Source organism: Oncorhynchus masou, unplaced genomic scaffold (genome assembly GCF_036934945.1).
Source record: "Oncorhynchus masou masou isolate Uvic2021 unplaced genomic scaffold, UVic_Omas_1.1 unplaced_scaffold_5405, whole genome shotgun sequence".
NCBI lineage: Eukaryota > Metazoa > Chordata > Actinopteri > Salmoniformes > Salmonidae > Oncorhynchus > Oncorhynchus masou.
This window is the reverse complement of record NW_027011818.1, coordinates 1-11,434: the sequence shown is the minus strand read 5'-3', so window position 1 is coordinate 11,434 and position 11,434 is coordinate 1. Positions and strand designations below refer to the sequence as shown.

Sequence of the window (11,434 nt, the reverse complement as noted above, 5' to 3'; positions counted from 1 at the left end):
TGTTTTACCTTCACGAGGTTGGAGTAATAACACGTTGAACTACGTATAAGACATTATCTCGGATGTAGGTTGTGCCTTTTAGTTGTCGAAGGAAGAATTGTTCACTTCTCTCATTGACTTCTCAAACACCGGTCTGGTCTGTTTCTCAAGCGTTCCCGGAAGTACCGCGATGTTGCGCCTCTGGCTTTAGAAACTCTGTGTTATCAAGGACTCCATATTAACTTCTCCATTGGATTGGTCGAACAGTGCAAAAGAAAACCTCCCCCTACAGTTTTTTTCTCTCTCGTCAACACCAGTATGCTGGCAATCTAGTTTCAGACGTTTTTTAATTTTTTAACATAATTACAGAATTTTTAATGGGAGGAAAATTGAGGGGAGGGTTTTAGGATTTGTGTGACAGTTCAACAGCGCAATCTCCGTAAAGGGCAGTCAGACGGCTGGGGGCAAAACAATTCGTAGAACTGGTTCTCGTAAGAGCTCGCAAGGGGGTGTCAAATACGGACATTGTGCCCCCCCCCCCCCCGGAATATAGCGTTTACTGATGATGTTGGTGTCTTTGAAGTGTTTCTGTGAGTATCTTAATGATTAAAATAGGATTAAAACGTAAGGGTTGTTGGATGACCAGTTTTTGCTGGGCAGTCCTTTGTTTACTTATGTAGCCATCTGCGTGATAATAATATGATTGCGGCCCTCAATTTGGGGTTTTCGTACATGTGTGCGCATTCCTGTGTGGTAATACTGATTGTATGTCAGGGCAGATGGTTCGTTTTATAAAGTAGGTTAGGATAATTCGTTTTAACAGGTTAGGTGAATTAATGTAGTGGCTTGGGAGAATTGAGGTTAAGGTTAAGAAAATGGTTAGGCTTAGCGACAACGCTACGGTTGTCAACAACTGTTGTCCCCGACGCGGCCACTTTAGTCATCTTGTCACAACGGTAGAAACGGAAACAGATCATTAGCATCATAAACACCTGTTACCCCCCAGCCAATCTCAATCACCCCACTTGTTCCTACATTAGAATGTCTTAAACATGTTAAGGTTTGTATCATTCACAGCTAAAGCTGCCAAATAAGTCTAAATCGAATGTATAAGACCTGCTTCATATGCTCACTCGCTCCTGGATGGGAGAAATATCCTATTCAGCTAATTCTTCTTGTCTACTAAATGAACAAAACAACAGCCTATGGCGTGGTGCATAGCCATATAATGTACAGTAGGCCAACTCATTCTGGTCTTCTGAGACATATCATAATGTTTCTTTAGACCTGCCTAAAATAAGTAAATCATTTATTTTGATGGTGTGTATTCAATTGATTTATTTGATTTTTTTTTAAATGTAGAATAATAGTGAAGACATCAAAACTATAAAATAACACATATGGAATCATGTAATAACCCCAAAAAAGTGTTAAACAAATAAAAATATATTTGAGATTGTTCAAAGTAGCCACCCTTTGCCTTGATGACAGCGTTGCACACGCTTGGCATTCTCTCAACCAGATTCATGAGGTAGTCACCTGGAATGCATTTCAATTAACAGGTGTGCCTTGTTCAAAGTTAATTTGTGGAATTTCTTTCCTTAATGCGTCAGTAGTGTTGTGACAAGGTAGGGGTGGTATACAGAAGACAGCCCTATTTGGTAAAAGACCAGGTCCATATTATGGCAAGAACAGCTAAAATAAGCAAACAGAAACGACATTCCATCATTACTTTAAGACATGAAGGTCAGTCAATCCGGAAATTTCAAGAACTTTTAATGTTTCTTCAAGTGCAGTCGCAAAAACCATCAAGTGCTATGATGAAACTGGCTCTCATGAGGACCACTACAGGAAAGGAAAACCCAGAGTTACCTCTGCTGCAGAGGATAAGTTCATCACAGTTAACTGCACCTCAGATTGCAGCCCAAATAAGTGCTTCAGAGTTCAAGTAACAGACACATCAACTGTTGAGGGGAGACTACGTGAATCAGACCTTCATGGTCGAATTGCTGCAAAGAAACCACTACTAAAGGACACCAATAAGAAGAAGAGACTTGCTTGGGCCAAGAAACATGAGCAATGGACATTAGACCGATGGAAATCTGTCCTTTGGTCTGATGAGTCCAAATTTGAGATTTTTTGGTTATAACCGCCATGTCTTTATGAGACGCAGAGTAGGTGAATGGATGATCTCTGCATGTGAGGTTCCCACTGTGAAGCACGGAGGCAAGGGAAAGAGGGGGGTACCTAGTCAGTTGTACAGGGAAAGGGGGGATACCTAGTCAGTTGTAAATGGAAAGGGGGTTACCTAGTCAGTTGTACAGGGAAAGGGGGGGTACCTAGTCAGTTGTACAGGGAAAGGGGGAGATACCTAGTCAGTTGTACAGGGAAAGGGGGGGGGATACCTAGTCAGTTGTACAGGGAAAGGGGGATACCTAGTCAGTTGTACAGGGAAAGGGGGGATACCTAGTCAGTTGTACAGGGAAAGGGGGGATACCTAGTCAGTTGTACAGAGAAAGGGGGGGATACCTAGTCAGTTGTACAGAGAAAGGGGGGATACCTAGTCAGTTGTACAGGGGAAGGGGGGATACCTAGTCAGTTGTACAGGGGAAGGGGGATACCTAGTCAGTTGTACAGGGAAGGGGGATACCTAGTCAGTTGTACAGAGAAAGGGGGGGATACCTAGTCAGTTGTACAGAGAAAGGGGGGATACCTAGTCAGTTGTACAGGGGAAGGGGGGATACCTAGTCAGTTGTACAGGGGAAGGGGGGATACCTAGTCAGTTGTACAGGGGAAGGGGGGATACCTAGTCAGTTGTACAGGGGAAGGGGGGATACCTAGTCAGTTGTACAGGGAAGGGGGGATACCTAGTCAGTTGTACAGGGAAGGGGGATACCTAGTCAGTTGTACAGAGAAAGGGGGGATACCTAGTCAGTTGTAAAGGGAAAGGGGGATACCTAGTCAGTTGTACATGGAAAGGGGGGATACCTAGTCAGTTGTACAGAGAAAGGGGGATACCTAGTCAGTTGTACAGAGAAAGGGGGGATACCTAGTCAGTTGTACAGGGAAAGGGGGGGATACCTAGTCAGTTGTAAAGGGAAAGGGGGATACCTAGTCAGTTGTACAGGGAAAGGGGGGATACCTAGTCAGTTGTAAATGGAAAGGGGGGATACCTAGTCAGTTGTACAGGGAAAGGGGGGATACCTAGTCAGTTGTAAAGGGAAAGGGGGGATACCTAGTCAGTTGTAAAGGGAAAGGGGGGATACCTAGTCAGTTGTACAGGGAAAGGGGGAGATACCTAGTCAGTTGTACAGGGAAAGGGGGATACCTAGTCAGTTGTACAGGGAAAGGGGGATACCTAGTCAGTTGTACAGGGAAAGGGGGGATACCTAGTCAGTTGTACAGGGAAAGGGGAGATACCTAGTCAGTTGTACAGGGAAAGGGGGATACCTAGTCAGTTGTACAGGGAAAGGGGGGATACCTAGTCAGTTGTACAGGGAAAGGGGGATACCTAGTCAGTTGTACAGGGAAAGGGGGATACCTAGTCAGTTGTACAGGGAAAGGGGGAGATACCTAGTCAGTTGTACAGAGAAAGGGGGGATACCTAGTCAGTTGTACAGAGAAAGGGGGATACCTAGTCAGTTGTACAGGGAAAGGGGGATACCTAGTCAGTTGTACAGGGAAAGGGGGATACCTAGTCAGTTGTACAGGGAAAGGGGGAGGTACCTAGTCAGTTGTACAGGGAAAGGGGGGATACCTAGTCAGTTGTAAAGGGAAAGGGGGGGTACCTAGTCAGTTGTACAGGGAAAGGGGGATACCTAGTCAGTTGTACAGAGAAAGGGGGGAGACCTAGTCAGTTGTACAGGGAAAGGGGAGACCTAGTCAGTTGTACAGGGAAGGGGGGATACCTAGTCAGTTGTACAGGGAAAGGGGGATACCTAGTCAGTTGTACAGGGAAAGGGGGATACCTAGTCAGTTGTACAGGGAAAGGAGGATACCTATTCAGTTGTACAGGGAAAGGGGGGATACCTAGTCAGTTGTACAGGGAAAGGGGGATACCTAGTCAGTTGTACAGGGAAAGGGGGGATACCTAGTCAGTTGTACAGGGAAAGGGGGATACCTAGTCAGTTGTACAGGGAAAGGGGGATACCTAGTCAGTTGTACAGGGAAAGGGGGGGATACCTAGTCAGTTGTACAGAGAAAGGGGGGATACCTAGTCAGTTGTACAGGGAAAGGGGGGATACGTAGTCAGTTGTAAAGGGAAAGGGGGATACCTAGTCAGTTGTAAAGGGAAAGGGGGATACCTAGTCAGTTGTAAAGGGAAAGGGGGAATACCTAGTCAGTTGTACAGGGAAAGGGGGATACCTAGTCAGTTGTACAGAGAAAGGGGGATACCTAGTCAGTTGTACAGAGAAAGGGGGATACCTAGTCAGTTGTACAGGGAAAGGGGGATACCTAGTCAGTTGTACAGAGAAAGGGGGATACCTAGTCAGTTGTACAGAGAAAGGGGGAGATACCTAGTCAGTTGTACAGAGAAAGGGGGGATACCTAGTCAGTTGTACAGGGAAAGGGGGGATACCTAGTCAGTTGTACAGGGAAAGGGGGGGATACCTAGTCAGTTGTACAGGGAAAGGGGGATACCTAGTCAGTTGTACAGAGAAAGGGGGATACCTAGTCAGTTGTACAGAGAAAGGGGGGATACCTAGTCAGTTGTACAGAGAAAGGGGGATACCTAGTCAGTTGTACAGGGAAAGGGGGATACCTAGTCAGTTGTACAGAGAAAGGGGGAGACCTAGTCAGTTGTACAGGGAAATGGGGGATACCTAGTCAGTTGTATAGAGAAAGGGGGGGATACCTAGTCAGTTGTACAGAGAAAGGGGGGGATACCTAGTCAGTTGTACAGAGAAAGGGGGAGACCTAGTCAGTTGTACAGGGAAATGGGGGTACCTAGTCAGTTGTACAGGGAAAGGGGAGGATACCTAGTCAGTTGTACAGGGGAAGGGGGGGATACCTAGTCAGTTGTACAGGGAAATGGGGGATACCTAATCAGTTGTACAGGGAAAGGGGGATACCTAATCAGTTGTACAGGGAAATGGGGGATACCTAATCAGTTGTACAGGGAAAGGGGGGATACCTAGTCAGTTGTACAGGGAAATGGGGGATACCTAATCAGTTGTACAGGGAAAGGGGGGATACCTAGTCAGTTGTACAGGGGAAGGGGGGATACCTAGTCAGTTGTACAGGGAAGGGGGGATACCTAGTCAGTTGTACAGGGAAGGGGGATACCTAGTCAGTTGTACAGGGAAGGGGGGATACCTAGTCAGTTGTACAGAGAAAGGGGGGGATACCTAGTCAGTTGTACAGAGAAAGGGGGGATACCTAGTCAGTTGTACAGGGAAAGGGGGATACCTTGTCAGTTGTACAGGGAAAGGGGGGGATACCTAGTCAGTTGTACAGGGGAAGGGGGGATACCTAGTCAGTTGTACAGGGAAGGGGGGATACCTAGTCAGTTGTAAAGGGAAAGGGGGGGTATCTAGTCAGTTGTACAGGGAAAGGGGGTATCTAGTCAGTTGTAAAGGGAAAGGGGGGTATCTAGTCAGTTGTACAGGGAAAGGGGGGGATACCTAGTCAGTTGTACAGGGAAAGGGGGGGTATCTAGTCAGTTGTAAAGGGAAAGGGGGATACCTAGTCAGTTGTACAGGGAAAGGGGGGATACCTAGTCAGTTGTACAGGGAAAGGGGGGGGGGCATCTAGTCAGTTGTAAAGGGAAAGGGGGGGATACCTAGTCAGTTGTACAGGGAAAGGGGGGGATATCTAGTCAGTTGTAAAGGGAAAGGGGGGATACCTAGTCAGTTGTACAGGGAAAGGGGGATACCTAGTCAGTTGTACAGTGAAAGGGGGGATACCTAGTCAGTTGTACAGGGAAAGGGGGATACCTAATCAGTTGTACAGTGAAAGGGGGGATACCTAGTCAGTTGTACAGGGAAAGGGGGGATACCTAATCAGTTGTACAGGGAAAGGGGGATACCTAGTCAGTTGTACAGTGAAAGGGGGGATACCTAGTCAGTTGTACAGGGAAAGGGGGGATACCTAGTCAGTTGTACAGGGAAAGGGGGGATACCTAATCAGTTGTACAGTGAAAGGGGGGGATACCTAATCAGTTGTACAGTGAAAGGGGGGGATACCTAGTCAGTTGTAAAGGGAAAGGGGGGGATACCTAGTCAGTTGTAAATGGAAAGGGGGGATACCTTGTCAGTTGTACAGGGAAGAAGGAGAGTGATGGAGTGCTGCATCAGATGACCTGGCCTCCACAATCAGCTGACGTCAACACAATTGAGATGGTTTGGGATGAGTTGGATCACAGAGTGAAGGGAAATCAACCAAAATGTACTTTGAAGAATTTAAAATATATTTTGATTTGTTTAACACTTTTTGGTTGCTACATGATTCCATATGTCAAAATTATGAAATAAACACGTCTTCACTAGTATTCTACAATGTAGAAAATAGTAAAAAAATTAAGAAAAACCTTTTGAATGAGTAGGTGTGTCCAAACCTTTGATTGGTACTGTATATAATTTCTCGTTATATAAAATATACGTTCCTTATGTTTCCAAAACCGTGCCACAAGCGATGCGTTTTAAAGTTCACAGTGAGCGTCGGGGATGTTATCAAAATTCCCCTGGCCAGAAAAGACTATCGTCAATACGTGCTAAAGCAGTTAGTAACATATTAATCGGGTAGCCACAATAGCTAGCTAGCTAATACTAAACGTATGTAGCACGAATTATTGGTTGCCATGGTATTCCTCTCTAATGTGCCACAGGTTGTTTGCCATAATAGCTCATTTGGATCACATTTGTGGAAGGTCGTTTGTGCAATTTAAAAACAGCTACTATTTTCTTAGCTATATTTATATATAAAATAAATGTCCTAGCTATATTTTGAAATGGGGTATGTATGTTTGTCCATCCACAGGCTGCCTCTCCAGCTTCTAGACAAGATCAATCTCTGACAGTGCAACAACCTGTCCAGCATTTGACAAAGGTCTTCTCAGCCATATCATAATGATATGTAGCTAGCTACTAGCTACATACTTTGTCAGAATACTAACTATTCTCTCATTTGTGACTCAAATCCCTAAACAGATGCGAAGTGAACGAGAGCCAGACTTCGTTGGGAAATGTCCGGACCGCAGCTCTTCACGTGAGACACACCCAGATTAGGGATAACATCTCCCAGCTGTTCAGACCAGAGATGGATCAAGAGCTCAACCTCTGCCACTATTTCGGCAGAGAACAGACAGTGGACTTTACTCCAGGGATGTATGAGGATACAGGCGAGACTGGCAACTACAGACAGCTCCAGGCTGGACCTGTCTGTCCCCTCTCTCCTCTCTCCTCATCTATCTGACCCCACCACAGCTTGTAGCCAACGACGACGATGACACCTGTCAAGTCGTGTCCTGTTGTTTTCATAAGTAGGGATCGAACAGAACATATGTCAGCTCGTTGGTGGAATCATCCCCGGAATTGGTTTCATTTGCATTTAAAATTATTCACAGAAATCTCGGTAGGTTTTTTCCCCCCTGAAATGGAGGATCTATGTTCTCTTGACTCTTCAGAAACCCAATAATCACCCTTTTGTCTGAACCAAGCAATTTACCGTTGTAATGAACAAAAGTGTAGGTCTAGTTTCAGATGTGCCGTGGACAGTGAATTTGGTGTTGTTCTGAAAGCCTCGTTCCCAACCTTCAACAATGGAGTAAAACAAAGTAGATCAAAGATCTTGTGTATCAAAGATCTTGTGTATCAAAGATCTTGTGTATCAAAGATCTTGTCGCCTCCTAATGTCGCGTGTCAGACTTTACTGCTACAGAGTTGGTTTGTTCTAATATATTATACCAGACCTTGACTGAAAACCTACAGGACGGTAGATCTCCAGGAAGAGGGTTGGACTGTAAACCTACAGGACAGTAGATCTCCAGGAAGAGGGTTGGACTGAAAACCTACAGGACAGTAGATCTCCAGGAAGAGGGTTGGACTGTAAACCTACAGGACAGTAGATCTCCAGGAAGAGGGTTGGTCTGAAAACCTACAGGACAGTAGATCTCCAGGAAGAGGGTTGGACTGAAAACCTACAGGACAGTAGATCTCCAGGAAGAGGGTTGGTCTGAAAACCTACAGGACAGTAGATCTCCAGGAAGAGGGTTGGACTGAAAACCTACAGGACAGTAGATCTCCAGGAAGAGGGTTGGACTGATAACCTACAGGACGGTAGATCTCCAGGAAGAGGGCTGGGCTGCCCTGTATCTTATCATACCAGATTCTGAGCCTCTCGTCTGGCTCTTTGAGATTAGATTAGTAGTCCCTCCACTCTTATGATTGTTGATCTGTGATGGAAATATGTTTTTATTGCTTTACCTCATTGCCATGTTTTGCACCAGGACAGTTGGTGCATTTCTCTATGATATTAACCAGTGTAAAGACAACAACAGTACACTAACCCAGGGCCTAGAGTTCGAGGCAAATGAATATCGTCGTTTCCCTTAGATGAAGTAGGGACCATATAGCCCAACATAACATACTGTACCAAAAGTGAAAAGACGCAATTCATTCTTACACCATATTGATTCATTCGTACACCATATTGATTCATTCTTACATACACCATATTGATTCATTTGTACACCATATTGATTCATTCACTCTTACACCATATTGATTCATTCACTCTTACACCATATTGATTCATTCACTCTTACACCATATTGATTCATTCATTCTTACACCATATTGATTCATTCTTACATACACCATATTGATTCATTCACTCTTACACCATATTGATTCATTCACTCTTACACCATATTGATTCATTCTTACTTACACCATATTGATTCATTCACTCTTACACCATATTGATTCATTCATTCTTACACCATATTGATTCATTCTTACTTACACCATATTGATTCATTCACTCTTACACCATATTGATTCATTCACTCTTACACCATATTGATTCATTCACTCTTACACCATATTGATTAATTCATTCTTACACCATATTGATTCATTCACTCTTACACCATATTGATTCATTCACTCTTACACCATATTGATTCATTCACTCTTACACCATATTGATTCATTCATTCTTACACCATATTGATTCATTCACTCTTACACCATATTGATTCATTCACTCTTACACCATATTGATTCATTCACTCTTACACCATATTGATTCATTCACTCTTACACCATATTGATTCATTCACTCTTACACCATATTGATTCATTCTTACACCATATTGATTCATTCATTCTTACACCATATTGATTCATTCACTCTTACACCATATTGATTCATTCGTACACCATATTGATTCATTCTTACCCCATATTGATTCAGTCACTCTTACACCATATTGATTCATTCTTAAACCATATTGATTCATTCACTCTTACACCATATTGATTCATTCACTCTTACACCATATTGATTCATTCTTAAACCATATTGATTCATTCACTCTTACACCATATTGATTCATTCACTCTTACACCATATTGATTAATTCTTTCACCATATTGATTCATTCAATAACCGCATCAGAGTTTGTATGAATGGCACAGAGTCCCAGTTTATGTTATTTTAGTTATAGGGCCGGATCCCCAGACACACAGTCCTAGTTATAGGGCCGGATCCCAGATACACAGTCCTTGTTATAGGACCGGATTCCCAGATACACAGTCCTTGTTATAGGACCGGATTCCCAGATACACAGTCCTTGTTATAGGACCGGATTCCCAGATACACAGTCCTAGTTATAGGACCGGATTCCCAGATACACAGTCCTAGTTATAGGACCGGATTCCCAGATACACAGTCCTAGTTATAGGACCGGATTCCCAGATACACTGTCCTAGTTATAGGGCCGGATTCCCAGATACACAGTCCTAGTTATAGGGCCGGATTCCCAGATACACAGTCCTAGTTATAGGACCGGATTCCCAGATACACAGTCCTAGTTATAGGACCAGATTCCCAGATACACAGTCCTAGTTATAGGACCAGATTCCCAGATACACTGTCCTAGTTATAGGGCCGGATTCCCAGATACACAGTCCTAGTTATAGGGCCGGATTCCCAGATACACAGTCCTAGTTATAGGACCGGATTCCCAGATACACTGTCCTAGTTATAGGACCGGATTCCCAGATACACTGTCCTAGTTATAGGACCGGATTCCCAGATACACAGTCCTTGTTATAGGCCGATTCCCAGATACACAGTCCTAGTTATAGGGCCGGATCCCAGATACACTGTCCTAGTTATAGGGCCGGATTCCCAGATACACAGTCCTAGTTATAGGACCGGATTCCCAGATACACAGTCCTAGTTATAGGATTCCCAGATACACTGTCCTAGTTATAGGACCGGATCCCAGATACACTGTCCTAGTTATAGGGCCGGATTCCCAGATACACAGTCCTAGTTATAGGGCCGGATTCCCAGATACACAGTCCTAGTTATAGGGCCGGATTCCCAGATACACAGTCCTAGTTATAGGACCGGATTCCCAGATACACAGTCCTAGTTATAGGACCGGATTCCCAGATACACAGTCCTAGTTATAGGACCAGATTCCCAGATACACTGTCCTAGTTATAGGACCGGATTCCCAGATACACTGTCCTAGTTATAGGACCGGATTCCCAGATACACAGTCCTTGTTATAGGGCCGGATTCCCAGATACACAGTCCTAGTTATAGGACCGGATCCCAGATACACTGTCCTAGTTATAGGGCCGGATTCCCAGATACACAGTCCTAGTTATAGGACCGGATTCCCAGATACACAGTCCTAGTTATAGGACCGGATTCCCAGATACACTGTCCTAGTTATAGGACCGGATCCCAGATACACAGTCCTAGTTATAGGGCCGGATTCCCAGATACACAGTCCTAGTTATAGGACCGGATTCCGATACACAGTCCTATTCCCAGATACACAGTCCTAGTTATAGGACCGGATTCCCAGATACAGTCCTATTTATAGGGCCGGATTCCCAGATACACAGTCCTAGTTATAGGGCCGGATTCCCAGATACACAGTCCTAGTTATAGGACCGGATTCCCAGATACACAGTCCTAGTTATAGGGCCGGATTCCCAGATACACAGTCCTAGTTATAGGACCGGATTCCAGACACACAGTCCTATAGGACCCGGATTCCCAGACACACAGTCCTAGTTATAGACCGGATCCCAGATACACAGTCCTAGTTATAGGACCGGATTCCAGATACACAGTCCTAGTTATAGGGCCGGATCCCAGATACACAGTCCTAGTTATGGGCCGGATTCCCAGATACACAGTCCTAGTTATAGGACCGGATTCCCAGACACACAGTCCTAGTTATAGGGCCGGATTCCCAGATACACAG

At 44.6% G+C, this 11,434-nt stretch overlaps 1 long non-coding RNA gene across 1 annotated transcript; it reads left to right on the top strand.

Annotated features, from left to right (window-relative positions):
* The first annotated feature begins 325 nt into the window (after positions 1-325).
* On the top strand, positions 326-8,864 carry LOC135535991 (uncharacterized). The gene is made up of 3 exons (XR_010454929.1): positions 326-569; positions 6,958-7,026; positions 7,128-8,864. It is a non-coding gene; the product is annotated as an uncharacterized LOC135535991 (long non-coding RNA).
* Positions 8,865-11,434: the final 2,570 nt, after the last annotated feature.